The sequence below is a fragment of the Danio rerio genome, chromosome 17 (genome assembly GCF_052040795.2).
Source record: "Danio rerio strain M-AB ecotype USA chromosome 17, GRCz13ab, whole genome shotgun sequence".
NCBI classification, from domain to species: Eukaryota; Metazoa; Chordata; class Actinopteri; order Cypriniformes; family Danionidae; genus Danio; species Danio rerio.
In genome coordinates, this window is record NC_141037.1 from 56,773,823 (window position 1) to 56,795,982 (window position 22,160).

The following is a 22,160-nucleotide window of genomic DNA, read 5'->3' on the forward strand; positions in this document are numbered from 1 at the left end:
CTTCGTTTTTTTTCTTCCGAAGTGATGTGCAGATCTGCCTGGAGAACACCCACATAGCAAAATTTCTCTGGCCCAGCTCTGGCCCACACAATCAGGTTTTGCTTGGCCCATATGCCGCAGTGAATTACGGTACATGACTGGACCAAATCTGGCTTCCAGACAAGGGCCAAACACGGACCATATCTGGGCCAAGTCTCAGCCAAGTTAATAACTCATAACTGGGCCTGAACTGGGCCAGATAGGTTGGTGTGTCACGATTGCAATGAAATTGATAAACCCATGGAGTGCTGCGCTTTAGGCACACTATGGGCACGCTTTTTCTCAAAGTGACCTGATTGGTAGAATTTTTTTTCTTTACTCAAAAATGATTTTAGTGTATTTTAAATGTGGGTCAAGACTGGCCAAACTCACATGGCCCACTCATCAAATTTTTAAATCTGGGCCAAATACTACGTTTTTCATCTGGCCCAAATCTTGTGTGCCGCCTTAAAAACGGTGCCACCTCTGCCAAACCCGGGCTATGTTTGGCCCACATGCTGTATGCCAGTGCCGGATGAATGCCTGCTGTGCCAGCTTTTTGCCAAATCTGGGCCAGAATTCTTTGCTACTAGGGCAGTTTACACTAGCTGCGTCTCAATTCGCACTATCCGTCCTAAATAGTGTTCAAAAATTTAATTATTGTGTCACAAATTGTAGTATGTTATGTTAATGGTTCCCGTATGCTCTACTATTTCCGGTATAAATTTGAAGTGTTTAACCACTAAAATTGCCCACAATACATTGTGTGTTGACATGAATTTGATCAGACCTACAAACTCAGGTAAAAAGTGTAAACAAACCACAAACATGCTGAATGCATGAGACCAACTTTCAAGTAGAGAAGCTCCGGTAAAGTTGTTTAAAAGACTGTTAATGAATTTCTAGCTAACAGGAATATATTTAAATCTCGTTTTCCGTGTTATATTTGTTCTGCAACAACAGTTGAACTTCTATAAAGAAGTTGCCATGTCGGCCAGACAGAATCTGCAGACGTTTTTTGCTATTTCTGCTGAGAATTTTAAAAGTGAGAGCAGATAAGGAGGAGCAATGCCAGAAGTCGCTTTGTAAGCAAACATCAGAGCTTTGAATTTGATTAGAGCAGCAACTGGCAGCCAGTGCAAACGGATGAGCAGCGGAGTGACATGTGCTCTTTTAGGTTCAGTAAAGAACACTCGTGCTGCTGCGTTCTGAAGCATCTGAAGAGGTTTGATAGCGTTAGCTGGGAGCCCGGCTAGTAGAGAGTTGCAATAGTCCAGTCTGGAAAAAACAAGAGCTTGAACAAGGAGTTGAGCTGCATGTTCAGATATGAAGGGTCGGATCTTTCTGATGTTATAGAGTGCGAATCTGCAAGATCGAGCAGTTCTAGAAATGTAGTCAGAGAAGTTTAGTTGGTCATCAATCATTACTCCAAGGCTTTTCACCGTTTTGGATGCAGTAATGGTTGCCCCATCCATCTGGATTGAAAAGTTATGATGTAGAGTGGGGTTGGCAGAAACTTGGAGCATTTCTGTTTTCGTGAGGTTCAGCTGAAGATGATGATCTTTCATCCAATGTGAAATTTCTGACAGGCAGGCTGAGATGCGAGCTGGAACCGAGGGATCATCAGGGTGAAAAGAGAGGTATAGCTGGGTATCATCAGCATAGCAGTGGTAGGAAAAATCCATGTTTCTGGATGACTGATCCTAGAGATGACGTGTAGATGGAGAAGAGAAGTGGCCCAAGAACAGAGCTCTGTGGTACCCCAGTGTTTAGATGCTGTAGGTTGGACACCTCTTCCCTCCAAGACACCCTGAATGACCTGTCAGAGAGGTAAGATCTGAACCACTGAATAACAGTGCCTGCAACGCCCAGTGACTCAAGCGTAGATAGCAAGATCGACCCATCTGTCGATGTAGCATAAATATGTGAATTTGGACGCAGCAACTGATGTTTTTGCCAGATTTTGCATTTAAGAATATACAGCTTTATAGTTGAAGACCATAAAAATTTATATTTCCCAACCCTACTGGCCATGGTCATCGTCATGGTCAAAACTAGCGTACTCAATGATTATAAAAAAGTATTTAATGTAAAGAAGTATTGTTCCACAGTCAAACAATAACTTTTTAGATGGATGGCAGCCCGGTTATCACTTATTATTGACTTGAGTCATCTTCATTGCATTACAAGTCAATGGCGACAGTGGAAAATGACGATTTTTTTTATATGATACGATTGAGATCGACAGAAACAGGATATATGACTGCTGCTTCTATGTTTTATCACAGTTGTGTTTCTGTAAAAGGGAAAATCTGTTCGCAGAGTGAACAATGTTCAGTGTTTTACAATTGAACGGTTTGCTCAGACCAAACAAGGTCTTAAACAAAGCACATCCACACAACAATTGGGTAAAAAAGAAGAAAGAAGTGAAAATATAATGTTGACCCCTTTACAAAATGGTGAATTACTCCACAAATAGATGTCAGCGCCACTTAATATTTCAAATTTTAGGGTGCTTTCACACCTGTAGTTCGCTTCATTTGGTCTGGACCAAGGGTAATACATGATACATTGTTGCTTCTTCTGCCGTCTTTGGGTCGTTTTCACACGACACTGCTGGCTTTGGTTCGAACCAGTTGAAACGAACCAAAATACAGTCATCTGACAAAATCCACATCTCTCATTGGCCAGATGTTGTTGAACATATTTCCTAAACTGCTTATTGATTGGTCAGAATTCCCATGCGGGAAAATGCCAATAAACTCCCGCAGGTAAACAAAACCGGCAGACACAAAATGTCGTTTTTACTCTGGAGGGACGACTGCGCTGGCTGATTGTATCCCTGCTTTAGACAAACTATACATTACGAAAATGAAGCGCGGCCGCGGCTGGAAAACAGTGTTTAATGCATTGCTCGTCACTTCAGGAGGAGACATGAATTCATTTAGCTAAACTGTGACATGCTCATCTTGCGGAAATATTACCAACGATCCATCAGGTAATGTTTTCCCCTCTCTCTCTCTCTCTCTCTGTTGGTAAAGCGCTGTCAACAAATATTTTTCCTCCATATCCCATAATGCACAGTGCATCGGCCTACGGCAGCTGAATTAGTCCAAAAGATGCAGTTTTTTTGCGGTTGGACCTGTTTTAGTTTACCGCTCAAGGGTTCGTTTGAAAGCGTACCGAGACCACCTCTTCAAGCAGGTCTCGGTACGCTTATTTGGTCCGCTTTTGGTGCTCACTCGAGTACGATTGCTGCATTCTCACCTGCCCAAACGAACCGTACCAAAAGGGGAAACGAACTCTAGTGCGATTCAACCGAACTAAATAGGGCAGGTGTGAAAGCACCCTTACTTTACAGTATGTCTAAGTCAGAAATTGTACTGACCTCAACGACAGCGTCTCAAATGTGTTTCCAACGCTATCTCACAATAATTCATAACTTTTTGATTTAGTGGCTAATATGTGTAACCCTGCTAGTCCTGCACCACCCAACCCGCTCCGAGCTGGTATCGAACCGGCAACCATCCGCACGGGAGTCGGTTGATCTAACAAGGAGGTTAAAGACCATGGCCTCTAGCGTTGGTCGCTAGAGCAACTTTAGAGGTCAGAGGCGTGAGGTTTACCTGCACAGCACTTACTAGCTGGCCTCCGTTACATATGCATGAATTCGTATGATCGCTTTAGTATGATTTGCTCATCCCCTAAGGTTGGATGGGTTTAGGTGTTTGATGCCATGCCTTTCTTTTCTAATTGTACATTTTTATATGACTAAACTTGTACAACTTGGTACCTTGTAGCCACTAAACTGACCAAACGTAAAATAGTTACAGTTCCTTGTGCCATCAGGCTGGTGTTTCTAAAATTACTCCAGCCCAAATAATCAATTTAATTAATTTGTTTGATTTGATTAAATGAATTGCGATGAATTAAAATATCAAATTCATTTTAAACTCTGAATGTATTTTTTTTTAAATTCACACATTTCCGTGCATCTTCAAGTGTCCGACTGATTTCATTTCAGAGGATCTGACCAGCCTGATCTCACGAGAAAACGTAAGTATTTTACGTTTTGCCAGTTTAGTGGCTAATTCGTACGAATTCGTAGTCGTACAAGTTCAGTCGTACGAAATTGTACGATTTTAAAAAGGAGGCGTGGCACCTAACCCCACCCCTAAACACAACCGTCATTGGGTGATAAGCAAATCGTACTAAATTGTACGAACTAGATTGTACGAATTCATACGAATTAGCCACTAAATCAAAAAGTTATGAATTGCCGTGAGATTGTGTTGATCTGACCTTTTTACAGCTCACGCTGTAGAAATCTAGAATCAGCCGGAGCAGCCATTATAAACACATGCGCTCATGCTTCAGACATGCACATAACATAAACTCACAGCTTTACCGCACATCCAAGTGGAAAATACGGGCTTGTTTCTGTCAAAAAATCTTTCAAAACATGCAGATATTAAAATCACCTTGATCTGTATGTTGTCCTCAGTTTTAAATTGTAGTTTTTGTAAGAATATTTGATGCATAACATTGTATTTAAGTCATTATATACACCAAAAAAAGGAGAATGGAGAGTCGAAAGAGATTTCCTACAACTAAAAGCATACAGATTATACTTGTATTGCAATATTACTTTCTCCTTTTATGGTTTGCTAATACGAAAACGTGACTAAAGTCTGTATAGTGCCCAGTTTTATGTTTGCAAAAATACTTCGCAATAAACACATTATCATGTCTTTGCCCTGTTTCACGTGTCATTTGTTGTGATTTCTAGATTATTTTCAGTTCAGTGGCATCAGCCGTCATGTGGTTTGTTTTAACGTCTGGTCTAAGGCTGGATAATGCTGCAAAAAAGCTGTCGTCAGCATCAGTGAATAACGATGATTGAATTATGCAATTGTAATATGAATCCCAGGCTTTTTCATACTTTCGTGATGAACCCTGTTTCCTGTCATCTGAACACATTTTCCAATGTGTAGATTTGCTGTAAGTCAACATTCCTTTATTTAAAGGGAATATTACGATTTCAAGGCGAAGCAGTGGCGCAGTAGGTAGTGCTGTCGCCTCTCAGCAAGAAGGTTGCTGGTTCGAGCCTCGGCTCAGTTGGCGTTTCTGTGTGGAGTTTGCATGTTCTCCCTGGTTTCCTCCGGGTGCTCCTGTTTCCCCCACAGTCCAACAACATGTGTTACAGGTGAATTGGGTTGGCTAAATTGTCCGTAGTGTGTGTGTGGATGTTTCCCAGAGATGGGTTGCGGCTGGAAGGGCATTCGCTGCATTAAAACTTGCTGGATAAGTTGGCGTTTCATTCCGCTGTGGCGACCCTGGATTAATAAAGGAACTAAGCTGACAAGAAAATGAATGAATCATGGTTTCAACACAATCTCCCGGGAATTCGTAACTTTTTGATTTAGTGGCTAATTCGTATGAATTTGTTCAATCTAATTTGTACAATTTAGTATTATTTACTTATCTCCCAATGACGGTTGGGTTTAGGGGTGGGGTTAGGTGCCACGCCTCCTGTTTAAAATCGTACAACTAAACTGGCAAAACGTAAAATACTTACTTTTTCTCGTTAGATCAGGCTGTACGATTTAGTTAAACCTTTAATACGCTGTGCATGTGTTCATAAATGGAAATATGAATTGTTATAAATTGTTAACACGGTCCTTTTCTGTCCTAAGTACTTTTGCCCCACTTATTCATTCATTCATTCATTTTCTTTTTGGCTTAGTCCCTTTATTAATCCGGGGTCACCACAGCATAATGAACCGCCAACTTATCCAGCACATGTTTTTACGCAGCGGATGCCCTTCCAGCTGCAACCCATCTCTGGGAAACATCCATACACACTCATACACTGGACAATTTAGCCTACCCAATTCACCCATAGCGCATGTGTTTGGACTGTGGGGGAAACAGGAGCACGCGGAGGAAACCCACGTGAACGCAGGGAGAACATGCAAACTCCACACAGACACGCCAACCGACCCAGCCAAGGCTCAAACCAGTGACCTTTTTGCTGTTAGGCGACAGCACTACCTACTGCGCCACCCTTCATTCTGCTTTACGAAGGCCTATTTTAGTTAATATTCAAAATAGAAAGCTTTCTGCTAAAACTGGAAACTTCCCAACAAGACAACTACCTTCAGCACAACAAAGGAGCGGCCGCAGGATGATTTTGTGAAGGTCCAGCCAGAGCCCTGCCCTGAACCCTATTGAGCATTTCAGGAGTGATCTGAAAATGGCCGAGCGCCAATGCTCTCCAAAAAAGAATTGGAAAAACTGCCCAAAATAGGCTTGCCAAGCTTCAAATAGTATGAGCTCCCAAAGCTGCTCTATTGGATTGAGCTCTAGTGACTGTGGAGGCCATTTGAGTACAGTGAACTCATTGTCATGTTCAAGACATGGTGTCATGGTGTGTTATCCTGCTGGAAGTAGCCATCAGAGGTTGGAGACACTGTGCTCATAAAGAGATGGACATGGTCAGCAACAATTCTCAGGTAGGCTGTGGTGTTGACACGATGCTCAATTGGTACTAATGGACCCAAAGTGTGTCAAGAAAATTTCCCCCGACACCATTACACCACCACCACTCCGATTGTCACAGCAGAAGTGGAGACTCATCAGAGCAGGCAACGTTTCTCCAATCTTCTATTGTCCAGTTTTGGTGAGTCTGTGTGAATTGTAGCCTCAGTTTCCTGTTCTTAGCTGACAGGAGCGTCACCCGGTGTGCTCTTCTGCTGCTGTAGCCCATCCGCCTCAAGGTTGGACGTGTTGTGTGTTCAGAGATGCTCTTCTGCAGACCTCGGTTGTAACGAGTGTTTATTTGAGTTACTGTTGCCTTTCTATCAGCTGGAACCAGTCTGGCCATTCTCCTGTGTCCTCAGGGCATTTGCGCCCACAGAACTGCCGCTCACTGGATATTTCCTCCTTCAGACCACTCTCTGTTAGCATTAGAGATGGTTATGCATGAAAATGCCAGTAGATCAGCAGTTTCTGAAATACTCACTCTACATACCTAAATGCATTGAGTTGCTGCCATGTGATTGGCTGATTATAAATTTGCATTAACGAGCAGTTGGACCTAATAAAGTGGCCAGTGAGTGAATATTTTTGATATGTCTTCGTAAGTGATTTCTTAATGTCTCATGTATGACGTTCATTTTGCTTTTTCACTGTAATAATTTGTTTTAATGTATTATTGTTATTACAGTAAAGCTTACTGCATGTGCTCATTTGTTTTTCAGTGTCAGCTCTAGATGTTAAACCCCCACACCCCTAGACCACCCTGCAACTCATTTACAACAGTGTTCTGGGAGTTCCTTATCTTTAGGAATGTGACAGAAAGTATTCTGTGTCGAATCACTGAGCTACTGCTGTTTATAGATCAGTCTGCTGGTTATACATGATGGTTATAGGTCATGCTTAACTGACTGTTATCAGTTTGTAAATGTAAACAGACAGCTTTCACTAGTCAGGCCAATGAAATATGGGGTGCCTTAAGGATAAGGCTCTTTAAGGATTTAGGCTCTTTGCTGTTCACAATATACATGCTACCCCGGGATCACGGGATCAGCTGTCATTGCTATATTTCAACTAAACCTGATGAGACGGATGAAGTGTCTGAGCTTACTGAGTGTATTAAAGATGTTATTAAAGACTGGACGACCAACAATTTTCTTCTCTTAAATTCAGACAAAACAGAAGTTACTTATTGGGCTTAAATCGTGTACACAGCAGATCTCACAACTCAACGTGCAATTAGAGGGATACAGAGTTAGCATTAGCACTAAACACAGAGCAAATTCACTAATGTTGATCCTGGACCATCATCATCATCATCATCATCTAAATACAGTGTAATTCACTAGTGTTGATCCTGGACCATCATCATCATCATCATCATCATCATCTAAATACAGTGTAAATTCACTAATGTTGATCCTGGACCATCATCATCACCATCATCATCATCATCATCTAAATACAGTGTAAATTCACTAATGTTGATCCTGGATCATCATCACCATCACCATCATCATCATCATCATCATCTAAATACAGTGTAATTCACTAATGTTGATCCTGGATCATCATCACCATCATCATCATCACCATCATCATCATCACCATCATCATCATCATCATCATCATCTAAATACAGTGTAAATTTACTAGTGTTGATCCTGGATCATCATCACCATCATCATCATCACCATCATCATCATCATCATCATCATCATCTAAATACAGTGTAAATTCACTAATGTTGATCCTGGATCATCATCACCATCATCATCATCATCATCATCATCTAAATACAGTGTAATTCATTAATGTTGATCCTGGACCATCATCATCATCATCATCATCATCTAAATACAGTGTAATTCACTAATGTTGATCCTGGACCATCATCATCATCATCATCATCACCATCATCATCTAAATACAGTGTAATTCACTAATGTTGATCCTGGATCATCATCACCATCATCATCATCATCATCATCATCATCTAAATACAGTGTAATTCATTAATGTTGATCCTGGACCATCATCATCATCATCATCATCATCATCTAAATACAGTGTAATTCATTAATGTTGATCCTGGACCATCATCATCATCATCATCATCTAAATACAGTGTAATTCATTAATGTTGATCCTGGACCATCATCATCATCATCATCATCTAAATACAGTGTAATTCATTAATGTTGATCCTGGACCATCATCATCATCATCATCATCATCATCTAAATACAGTGTAATTCATTAATGTTGATCCTGGACCATCATCATCATCATCATCATCTAAATACAGTGTAAATTCACTAATGTTGATCCTGGACCATCATCATCATCATCATCATCTAAATACAGTGTAAATTCACTAATGTTGATCCTGGACCATCATCATCATCATCATCATCATCTAAATACAGTGTAATTCACTAATGTTGATCCTGGACCATCATCATCATCATCATCATCATCATCTAAATACAGTGTAAATTCACTAATGTTGATCCTGGACCATCATCATCATCATCATCATCATCATCATCTAAATACAGTGTGACTTAACTAATGTTGATCCTGGACCATCATCATCATCATCATCATCATCATCATCATCATCATCTAAATACAGTGTAATTCACTAATGTTGATCCTGGACCATCATCATTATTCATCATCATCATCATCATCATCATCATCATAATCTATATACAGTGTAAAGTAACTAATGTTGATCCTGGATCATCATCATCATCATCATCATCATCATCATCATCATCTAAATACAGTGTAAATTCACTAATGTTGATCCTGGACCATCATCATCATCATCATCATCATCTAAATACAGTGTAAATTCACTAATGTTGATCCTGGACCATCATCATCACCATCATCATCATCATCATCTAAATACAGTGTAAATTCACTAATGTTGATCCTGGATCATCATCATCATCATCATCATCTAAATACAGTGTAAATTCACTAATGTTGATCCTGGACCATCATCATCATCATCATCATCATCTAAATACAGTGTAAATTCACTAATGTTGATCCTAGACCATCATCATCATCATCATCATCATCATCATCTAAATACAGTGTGACTTCACTAATGTTGATCCTGGACCATCATCATCATCATCATCATCATCATCATCTAAATACAGTGTAAAGTAACTAATGTTGATCCTGGATCATCATCATCATCATCATCTAAATACAGTGTAAATTCACTAATGTTGATCCTGGACCATCATCATCATCATCATCTAAATACAGTGTAAAGTAACTAATGTTGATCCTGAATCATCATCATCATCATCATCATCATCATCATCATCTAAATACAGTGTGACTTCACTAATGTTGATCCTGGACCATCATCATCATCATCATCTAAATACAGTGTAATTCACTAATGTTGATCCTGGATCATCATCATCATCATCATCATCATCTAAATACAGTGTAAAGTCACTAAAGTTGATCCTGATTTGGCCCACCATCCCATCTGAGAGGAGAGTAAGAATGAACGTAACCTTTTTATCCACAAAAAGCAAACTGAAATGAAATGTTTCAATTAAATTTGGTAAATGAATCTGCTTCTTTAAAACATGTAAATACTGTCACACATAGAGGACTATGCAGAAGACACTGGCGGGCATATCAAGGCAAAAACTAGCATAATTCTGTTATAAATGAGATGGTTTCATTATTAAATCTAAAATATACAGCAATGTTTTCTAGTCATTTTTAAATACGCTTCTGTGTTTCACCACTAGGGGGCGGCAGTGCTTCAGAAAGCAGATTATTCCTGCTGGATCTCCAGCGTGTTTTTCTGGCTGGAGCTCAGAAAGTTCACAGGGTGCAGAAACGAGCTGAGCTGGTTCATTTCAGCACTGCAGTATCACTCTCAGCTCAGCTTTCCTGCACATCCTCATCTCTCACTCTAAGACCATTCAGAGGGAAAATACATACAGCTGAAGACAAAATTATTTGCCCTCATGAGAATTTCTGTTTTTCATTTTCAACCAAATGATGTTGAACAGATTCAGGAATTTTTCACAGTATTTCCTATAATATTTTTTCTTCTGGAGAAAGTCTTATTTGGATAAAAGCGTCTGCTAAATGACTAAATGTAAATGTTTTATTTTGCCTGGAATAACATCAGTTTTTAATTGTTTTAAAGCCTATTTAAGCTCAATATTATTCGCCCCCTTAAGCAATATTTGTTTTGGATTGTCTCCAGAACAAACCACTGTTATACAATGACTTGCCTAATTACCCTAACTTTACCCTAATTAAGCTAGTTAAGCCTTTAAATGCCACTTTAGGCTGAACACTAGTGTCTTGAAGAATATCTAGTCTAATATTATTTACTGTCATCATGACAAAGATAAAATAAATCAGCTATTAGGAATGACTTATTAAAACTATTATGATTAGAAATGTGTTAAACGAATATTTCCATTAAACAAATTGGGGAAATATATATACAGGGGGGTAATATTTCTTCAACTGTATGTTACTCATAATGCTCTGTATCGGCATTAAATATCTGAATTTTAATGGGAAGAGGTAGCCAGTGTTTATAGGACTATTAATGTTGTGTAATGTGTTTAAACGTGTAGCTTGGTGTACACTTACTGGCCAGTTTAATAGGTACACCTTACTAGTATAGGGTTGGTCCCCCTTTTGCCTTCAGATCTGCCTTAATCCTTTGTGGCATAGATTTAACAAGGCACTGGAAATATTCCTCAGAGATTTTGCTCCATATTGTCATGATAGCATCACACAGTTGCTGCAGATTTGTCGGCTGCACATCTATGATGCCAATCTCCCGTTCCACCACATCCCAAAGCTGCTCTATTGGATTGAGCTCTGGTGACTGTGGAGGCCATTTGAGTACAGTGAACTCATTGCCATGTTCAAGAAACCAGTCTGAGATGATTCACGCTTTATGACATGGTGTGTTATCCTGCTGGAAGTAGCCATCAGAAGATGAGTACACTGTGGTCATGAAGAGATGGACATGCTCAGCAGCAATACTCAGGTAGGCTGTGGTGTTGACATGATGCTCAATTGGTTCTAATGGGTCCAAAGTGTGCCAAGAAAATCTCCCCCACACCATTACACCACCACCACCAGCCTGAACTGTTGATACTAGGCAGGATGGATCCATGCTTTCATGTTGTTGAGGCCAAATTCTGACCCGACCATCCGAATGTGGCAGCAGAAGTGGAGACTCATCAGAGCAGGCAACGTTTCTCCAATCTTCTATTGTCCAGTTTTGGTGAGTCTGTGTGAATTGTAGCCTCAGTTTCCTGTTCTTAGCTGACAGGAGCGGCACCCGGTGTGCTCTTCTGCTGCTGTAGCCCATCCGCCTCAAGGTTGGACGTGTTGTGTGTTCAGAGATGCTCTTCTGCAGAGCTCGGTTGTAACGAGTGCTTATTTGAGCTACTGTTGCCTTTCTATCAGCTAGAACCAGTCTGGCCATTCTCCTCTGGCATCAACAAGGCATTTGCACCCACAGAACTGTCGCTCACTGGATATTTCATTTTTTTGGACCACTCTCCACTTAAAGTCACTTAAATCCTCTTTCTTCCCCATTCTGATGCTCGGTTTGAACTGCAGCAGATCATCCCGACCATGTCTACATGCCTAAATGCATTAAGCTAGTCATGTGATTGGCTGATTAGAAATGTGCGTTAACGAGCAGTTGGACAGGTGTACCTAATAAAGTGTGTTGTAAATCTATTACGCTGCAGAACAAATTTGCCCAAAAGGGGACAATAAAGTTCACAGTAACAGTGTTAGACGTATAACAGAATTAAATTAATTTTTAATTAAATTATTTTTGTAAAGTGTTCAATGTGACCATTATCCGTGAGATTTTCCTTATGTTTTTAAGAATGTGTTTTTGTCTCTGTACACATTTGAAATGATAAAAAGAGTTCATAAAAGCAATAAAATTGTTAAATTACATTTTTTTTTTTTTTTGCATTGGAATAAATATAAGGTGTTATGGGAGTCAAAAGCCTGCAGCCAAGGGTCGTGAATTATTGAGTCAGCCTATAGACTTCAGTTCATATCACAGTAAGCTGAAAGCTGCAGTAATGATATTTCTGGATGATACTATTCAACATAGTAGCCTACTAATAGAAAGGCCATTAAGACTTCCGGTTATGGCGGCCACCTGAGAAGACGTGCCTCATGCTGCTCTGTCCTAATTATTACAACTTTTAACTAAAAACATTCGTATATGCAACAAAACGTGTTAGAATAAGGTTGAGATAAACGCTACAATGTCGAAGTCTGCCAAGTTAAGTAAAGAAAATAGTAAATCGTTGAGACAGCCGAAACTAACAGATCACCGTGTCTGTGGTGAAACACAGAAGGGTAACGAAGAAGCCACGGCGGATGAGTCTAAGGGAGAGGGCACAGTTGAAGGAGCGAAAGCGGATGACATACTGGCTGCTATAAACTCCCAAAAGACGGACTTTTCGATTGAAAGTATGAGAAAGGAGATAAATGATTGTGGTGAACGAGTGTCGCAGGCGGAATTGCGGATTTTAAACGTAGAGGATGACGTTGCCCACCTGCAAACCAAAGTAAACTTGAGTCAAAGAACAAAACTTTGGAGGATAAACTTGTGGACTTAGAAACCAGATCGCGTTTAAACAATTTGAGATTGATGGGCCTCCCGGAAGGCGCCGAGAAACGAGACCCCTGTTCCTTTTTGGATAAGTGGATTCCAGAATTACTGAATGGTATCGCTTTGCAGTCCTCATGTATCATCGAAAGGGCACACCGAATCGGACCAATGAGGGACCCAAAAACGCCGCCGCGAACGCTGATAATGCGGTTCCTTAACTACAAGGATAAGCAGGCAGTCATTACAGCTGCACGGGCCAAACAAGATATTCGGTACAAGAACCAGCAAATAAGGTTTTTTGCTGACTTGGCAACTGGAATACACCAACGACGGAAGCAATTTGACCCAATACGTCAGGAACTGCGCAGCTTGGGGATTCGACACGGAGTGATTAACCCAGCCAGGCTGCTGGTAACATACAAAGAACAAACTCGTACTTTTCAAACGGCAGACGAAGCACAAGAATTCATCAACAAAATTAAGGAGGACACTAACACCAGTTAAAAAAAGAGGTTGGAATATTTGAGAATGAAAGTGCACTGATATCTGAAACCTTTTATCAGGTAATCAAAAAGAAAAGCCATAAAAACTTTCCATTTGTGCTCTGTTTTCAACATTTGTGATTAATGTAAACGTCCTGCTTGTCTGTATTCATAAGAATTCGATTTAATTATTCATACTCTTGTAGTTTGTGTATGTTTAGTTTATTTTTGGACTGTATTTACCTTCCCAGAGATGGGTTGCGGCTGGAAGGGCATCCGCTGCGTAAAACATGTGCTTGATAAGTTGCCGATTCATTCCGCTGTGGGTACCCTGGATTTATAAAGGGACTAAGCCGAAAAGCAAATTAATGAAGTTAGGGCGAACACTTTTTCCACACAAGGCTATGTTTAGTTTTGTGTTTCGTTTTCCCTTAATAATAAAAAAAAATGCAATTTAAAATCTCAATTTAAAACTGCATGCTGTGTTTATTTGTGTTATATTTGACAAATAGTTTAATTAGTTTGATGATCTGAAATGTTAAAATAAAACAAACATGCGAAAATGAAATCAGTAAGGGGGCAAAGACTTTTTCACAGCACTGTATCTGACTGATCTGCTCATAAGACGGTGACAGATGCGAAGTGAAAATGTCAGATTCGAGGTGATGAATCATTCAGAAACAGATCTGTCATGCATGAGGGGTAAATCAGATATGACAGTGCTGATGAAGACGAATTACTGTGTTTTCAAGATAACCGAGCAGCTTTTTAATTGTTATTTTAGCTAGCTTGCCAAGTGAAATCAGGGTTTTGTTATTATTCCTTAGCGGTTTACATGTGGATGCATAAAAAATTAAAGCAATGTGAAATAGAAGCAATTTAATTTCATTTATTTTTAAAAGCTCATCCTGTTGTGATTGCTCATTATAAAATCAGGATGTAAAGGTTGCACTGGTGTCATGGCCTTATTTACTGTACTCTAGTGTTTGTCCTTACATCCAAAACATTTATACATTTATATTTAAGGCTCATTCATTCACTCATTTTCCCTTATCTTAGTCCCATCACTGCAATATTTTCTACACAGAGGATGCCCTTCCAGCCGCAACCAAGTACTGGGAAACACCCATACACACTGATTCATACACGCACTCATACACTACAGCCAATTTAGTTCATCAAAGTTCCTGAAAGCAAAGAAGCTCAAGATGCTCCAGGATTGGCCAGCCTAGACATCAGACATGAACATTATTGAGCATGTCTGGGGGTAAGATGAAGGAGGAGGCGTTGAAGATGAACACAAAGAGTCTTGATGAACTCTGGGAGTCCTGCAAGAACGCTTTCTTCTTCATTCCAGATGACTTTATTAATCAGTGATTTGAGTCATGTCAGAGATGTATGGATGCAGTCCTCCAAGCTCATGATGGAGTCAGACACAATATTCATTCTGTCTCCACTGCAGCAGGATTTTATATTCTATACTGGACATTATTTCTGTTCAGTGATGAGACTTTAGTCTGAGCAGAGTCAGATCTTACTGTCCTAATCAAATCATTAATAATCAATGCATGATCAGATTTTATTGTGCTCAAATAAGCGTCATCTAGAGGCCTTTACCTTTCATATAGGACACTTCTGACACCAACTGATCAACTAGAAGTCAAGTTTTTATTTGCTGTTCCTAAAACTTAGATAGGCGACAAGACTTTTGGTAGGTAATTTATAGTAAGAAAAATAACTCACAAGGAAACGTATTTTACGTTTTGTCAGTTTAGTTGCTAATTCGTACGAATTCATATGAGTTCAGTCGTACAATAAAGTACGATTTTAAAAAGGAGGCGTGGCACCTGACCCCACCCCTAACCCCAACCGTCATTGGGTAATGAGCAAATCGTACTAAATTGTACCAATTAGATCGTACGAATTCATACGAATTAGCCACTATATCAAAAATTTACGAATTGTCAAGAGATTGTGTTGGATATACACACATAAACTCATGTGACTCATGTTGTAGTTAAAGTTCATGATCACCGCATACATTAACTTATTCATTCATTCATTTTCTTGTCGGCTTAGTCCCTTTATTAATCCGGGGTCGCCACAGCGGAATGAACCGCCAACTTATCCAGCAAGTTTTTACGCAGTGGATGCCCCTTCAAGCCGCAACCCATCTCTGGGAAACATCCACACACACATTCACACACACACACACTCATACACTATGGACAATTTAGCCTACCCAATTCACCTGTACTGCATGTCTTTACACTGTGGGGGAAACCGGAGCACCTGGAGGAAACCCACGCGAAGGCAGGGAGAACGTGCAAACTCCACACAGAAACGCCAGATGAGCCGAGGTTCGAACCAGCGACCTTTTTGTTGTGTGGCGACAGCACTACCTTCCTCGCCCAAACATTAACTCATTAGTTATTCGCTGTTATTGTAAAGTTTTACCTATTATACTACAATACACAACTCTTTACCGTGTTAAAAACTAAAGAATACTACTACATTAATTACAGTTCATCAGTTAAATCTAGTGTGCTGCAGCATTCACTAAAAAAGTGTTGTAAATAGTAATAACTCATAAGGTATAATACACTTGTTACGTGCGAGAGGTCCCGGGTTCAAATCCCGGACGAGCCCCCATTTGTTACGTGCCGGCTCAAGCACGCAACAAAATGAAGGGAACCCAAACCAAGTTGAATGTAATAATGCAAAAAGATATTTATTTAAAGGTTACAAAAAAACAAAAATTATAAAATAATGTGCAAAAAGGGGTATCAAAGTAAACAAATTAATTGTCTAACATAACAATATTCAATACAACAAATTATTTAGGAGCAAAGTTCAAATCAGGCAACGGAAGTCAAACGAAAAAACGGTCCTCCAAAGCAGTCTCTCCAGCACAGTTTGGAAGCTCCTTTTATTGACCTTATTCTAAAATGCGGAAGTGTGCCTGTTTTCGCGATTGTCTTAGAACTTCCGTTTCAGTCGTCTATGGCAGAAATGACAAGGAATAATAAACGTCAAAAAACGGTCAAACTACTTGCTCTACAAACAAATGTTTGCATGACTATACAAACCAAGTAGAATAATATAACAAGGAAATATCAGTTTGCAACATCAAACAGCGAAACTAGCAGTTTTTAATGTCTAAAAATGAATGGAAGTGAATGAGACCGGAAGTCTCGTGCCAAAAAGATTCAAATGGCAGCGCCCGCTCGTCTGCGGAGAATAAGGTCAATAAAGCCTGAAGATTAGCCGCACCTGCTGCATCATAACGAGTCACCTGTTTAGAAACAGAAAGCAAAACCCAGGAAACAGAACGAACCAATCACAAACCCATAACAACACTTTACTATAGTACAATTCAAGAATAACCTAGTTTGAGTTGAAACATCCACAGACACATTCTGTGCACAGTCCAGACTTACAATACATCTTGTGAAGAGGAGAGAACAGGACACCTTTAGCATCTCAGCACAATGGATCTGTCGATGGTTCACTGCCAACGAACAAGGTCACCTGCCAATTGAATTAAGAATAACCCGAAGCATTCGATGCGAGATGAAATTCGAAAACAGAATTAAACAAGCATCAATTGTCTTTGGCAAGCCGGAGATGTCCAGTCATCTAAAACATCCTTCAGCTGTGCCACCTCCTCACCATCTGCATCTGAAGCAAAATAACCAGGACTCTGGAAACGATCCAGATAGGACATCTCCAGTTATCCTTCATCAGTTTGAACTGTGCGGCTCTCACTGAAATAAAGGGATGCGAGCAACACAATCTCACGGCAATTCGTAACTTTTTCATTTAGTGGCTAATTCGTATGAATTCGTACGATCTAATTCGTACAATTTAGTACGATTTGCTTATCCCCAATGACGGTTGGGGTTAGGGGTGGGGTCAGGTGCCACGCCTCCTTTTTAAAATCGTACCATTTCGTACGACTGAACTCGTACGAATTTGTACGAATTAGCAACTAAACTGGCAAAATGTAAAATACTTACGTTTTCTCGTGAGATCAGGCTGGATGCGAGAGTATCAATTAACATTAGTGATGTAACGGTATTGTAAATACCGTCATACCGCAATATAAATTTTTTTCGATATTACCGTGGTCGCATGACTCGGTAAAACTATAGGTCTTCTGAGAAAATTTGCTCAGGCGAATGAAGCGAACGGGAGGTAGCGGAAACTACAATTCCCATCAGCCCATGCTTGACCATCATCCCTTGTGGTCTGTTGTCGCAACAGATCCAGTAATGCGGAAATGGAGTGTGCTGCTAGAAGCGGGGATCAAAAAGAGCTGGAAAACCCTAAAGCGGGTGTTGTCGCCGCGCGCGTACTGAATAGCGGTGTTGTCGCGCGAGTTCTTATCAGCGGTGTTGTCGCGCGAGTTCTTATCAGCTGTGTTGTCGCGCGCGTACTGAATAGCGGTGTTGTCGCGCGAGTTCTTATCAGCTGTGTTGTCGCACGCGTACTGAATAGCGGTGTTGTCGCGCGAGTTCTAATCAGCTGTGTTGTCGCGCGAGTTCTTATCAGCTGTGTTGTCGCGCGCGTACTGAATAGCGGTGTTGTCAGCACACTGTTCAGATTGATGCAGACATGAGACCTCTATCTTACTCATGGTTTGTCCTCTCAAGTGGGGGAAAGATAATGCACAACGTTACCCACTGCTGTCAACCTGGGCCAAGTCTTATCTCTCTTGTCCCAGAAACCTCAGTCCCAAATGAGAGGTTTTTTTTTCTGTTGCAGGGGACATTGTAAATACCCAGAGATACCAGCTTTTACCAGATTATATTTATATGATAATTTTCCTTTAAATCCATCTTTATCTAAGTGAGTGAGTGATTAAATGTTGAATGTGATAAGTTTTCAACAATACTAAATTGAAACTTTATTTTTTTTACATGGTTTAATATTTTTTTGTTATTAAAATTGAAGTTCCTGTTTCAAAGCTTACAGATAGATGGCTAATTTGTATGTCATTGACACTTTTGGCACTTTTTCGGAGTATTTTCATAAGTTTTGTTTTTTCCTGTAAATGATTCAATAAATACCGTACCGTGACATTCATACCGAGGTATTACCGTACCGTGAAATTCTGATCTCGTTACATCCCTAATTAACATCACTCTCATTTTTAAAGTACAAATGAAATCAAACTAGCCATATTGATTTTGTTTGCACACGTTGCTAGTTTTGTGGTGAACAATTCATCTGTGCATGTCATTAAGAAAAAACATACAGTTTACCCTTTAATTGAAATATTCCTGTTTGTTTTGACAAAAGACACTCCCCCACTGGCTAATGTTCACCCATCAAGGGCGTTGTAAAGCAATATCCAGTTGCTAAAGCTAGTCCAAACTGAATGCTTGCTGTATTACTTGCCGTGTTATGACCATGTAAACACTATGTGCACTTATACAGCATGCACAATAACATTTGCTGTATTGTCTGCAATGAAATACAAGTCAAAATAAATTTAGAAATCACTACCTTCTTTTTTTATTAACTTTGTTCAACCTGTCACAACATTTTCTGATTTCGGGTTGTACAAAATCTGCCAAAAAAGCATTATTTTTGACAAATTTTCTGTCAAATATGGCAATGGCAACTATCATTTGGGCGTTTGATTTTGATTTTAGCTCCACAAAATGATTATTAAGACTGCTTTAACAATCTACTGAACTTGTTGGCTTATAACTTATTCTTTTATCTGACTGACTCAAAAAATGTGTTTTGCTTGTATTCATTCTAATTAATTGTATTAATTGCACTAATGTTTACATAACCTTTAAAAACCCATTCAAAGTTCTTTACAATATCTTCTAACTTGAATAAAATTGTTGAATTTCTTAGTGTGAAAAGTGAATGCGATTTTGTAAATGCTTTTTAATGCTTCCTCCAAATGTGAATGTTATTGGTTAGGAGAATATTAGGGCGCGCATTTTATTACGGTGATATGAAAACATCTGAATGTTTTCTTAACATATAAAACTTCTACTTTTTGGGAGTACAAACATTCGAATGAACAACTTGTCAGAAATGTGTTTCAGCCAAGTCCAAAGACATGCCCAATCAGCCTAATCTCACGAGGAAACGTAAGTATTTTACGTTTTGTCAGTTTAGTGGCTAATTCCAACCCAAGCTCATTCTGAAAACGTAGTCCCGCGGACGTTTCTGGAGACAGCGGAATATGTCCCGGCAGGTACGTACGGCCGCATTAATTTTTTTCAAGCGAACGCTGCGGGGTGGTGTGACGCTGTTCCCTATTGTGCCGGCCGACTGCTTACCTCCTTGTGGAGGGCTTCCCCGCTGCAACCCGTTTGTCCACTCAGCTCACCGTGTACGTCGGCAGGCTCGAGATGCAGAGAGGAGTTGACCACGGCGACCGGTTTTGAGTCCGGGGAAGAGCGGTTCCAGCAATCAGGTAAGACAAAAACAGAATCCCAAAAATTAAGTGAATGAGTTTCTTAACAGGGTGAGAATGTGGTGAAATCCGAAAACGCGGTAAAAAAAAAAAATCAGGGCTTTTATTTTTTGGACGGCTTTTGTAAACTGTTGCTCGGGTTTAGGGAAGTGAGTGGGCGGGCGGGTCAATCGGTAAAATTGGTTGGGTTCAGGGAAGGAGGAGGGCGGGTCAGCCAATAAGCCGGTCGTGCAGTCAATCATCCGGTCAGTCGGACAGCGGCCTCTGGTGGGTTCACGCGAGAACAGCGCGGGCGCGAACCACACTCGCGAGAGGCATCTGAGATGCGAAAAAGCGCACAACAGCAGCCTCTCGCAGATTCGCAAAAACAAAAACTGTAGCCCTACGTACCCGCCGAGACGTATTCCGCAGTCTCCAGAAACGTCTGCGGGACTACATTTCCACAATGAGCCCGGGCTGGCTAATTCAGTCTTACGAAAATGTATGATTTTAAAAAGGAGGCGTGGCACCTAACCCCACCCCTAACTCCAACCGTCATTGGGTAATGAGCAAATCTTACTAAATGGTATGAATTAGATCGTACGAATTCATACGAATTAGCCACTTAATCAAAAGTTACGAATTGTCGTGAGATTGTGTTAGCCCTATAGGTGAATTGGGAAAGCTAAATTTTCCATAGTGTATGTGTGTGAATGAGAGTGTATGGGTGTTTCCCGGTACTGGGTTGCCGCTGGAAGGGCATCAACATGTGTAAAATATATGCTTGATAAGTTGTTGGTTCATCCCGCTGTGGCGACCCCTGTTTAATATAGGGACTAAGCCGAAAAGAAAATGAATGAATGTTTATGTTTAATTTTGGATATTAACGTTAATGTTTAATGGTCATGTTTTATTTGTGTCAAGAACATCTTCTCAAAATTATGATCATGTAATCTGAATTTTAATAGTGTTATAAAAGTGTTTGCACTATTGTTTACATAACCTTTAAAAACCCTCTATTACAGTGAAATGTAATGTTATGCTGGAAATGTGAGTAAAGAAGATGGATGAGTGGATTTCCAGAATTCCACAGGGAACATGTGATGCGGGACAATGGTTCTGTTGCATTGTATGAAGGAAACCTCAATTTATGAAACATAATATTTTCCAGATTTGGAACGTGTGTGTCTATCAGTATTACTGTGTTTGTGAAGGTACAGAGACCATCGATGGAACGGAGATTGCTGCATGTCCAGGAAAGGTAGTAAATTATTCAGTCCGAGGACAGATACATGACAAATGGTAATTCACAGAAGCTGATCCTCTGCTAGGTTTACTGCTAATGGTGTTCCTGATCCTCCATTACCCTCGTGAAAAAAGTGAGCTCTTCAAATCTAACAGGTATATAATTAAAAAGAACACCTACTTAAAGATAATAACATGTTCACTAATGGAATAATTTGCTACGTAGGCGAGTTGTGTTTCTTAAAATAATACCGATACAATGTTTGATGACTAGTTAATTGTTTTTTGCAACTAAATAAAAAAAATTGGAACTAGCCAAGAAACAGGCTAATAACTAATGTCATGTTAGGCAGGGTAGCCAATGTACACATAGATATTAGACATGCAGTCCCATGGATTATGGTGCAAAACAAACAAACAAAACAAAAACAAATTACTCTGGCAGTAATCATTCATTCATTCATCTTCTTTTCGGTTTAGTCCATTTATTAATCTGGGGGTCGCCACAGCGGAATGAACCGCCAAATTATCCAGCATATGTTTTACGCAGCTGATGCCCTTCCAGCTGCAACCCATCTCTGGGAAACATCCATACACACTCATACACTACTGGAAATTTAGCCAACCCAATTTACCTGTACCGCATGTCTTCGGACTTTGGGGGAAACTGGAGCACCCGAAGGAAACCCACGCAAACGCAGGGAGAACATGCAAACTCCACACAGAAACGCCAACTGACCCAGCCGAGGCTCGAACAAGCGACCTTCTTGCTGTGAGGCGACAG

At 40.1% G+C, this 22,160-nt stretch overlaps 1 protein-coding gene across 1 annotated transcript in view; it reads left to right on the forward strand.

The window, feature by feature from the left end:
* The window catches only part of zc2hc1c (zinc finger, C2HC-type containing 1C), an 835,825-nt gene that overhangs the window by 613,564 nt on the left and 200,101 nt on the right, over nucleotides 1-22,160 (forward strand). The gene's annotated exons all lie outside the window — the stretch shown is intronic.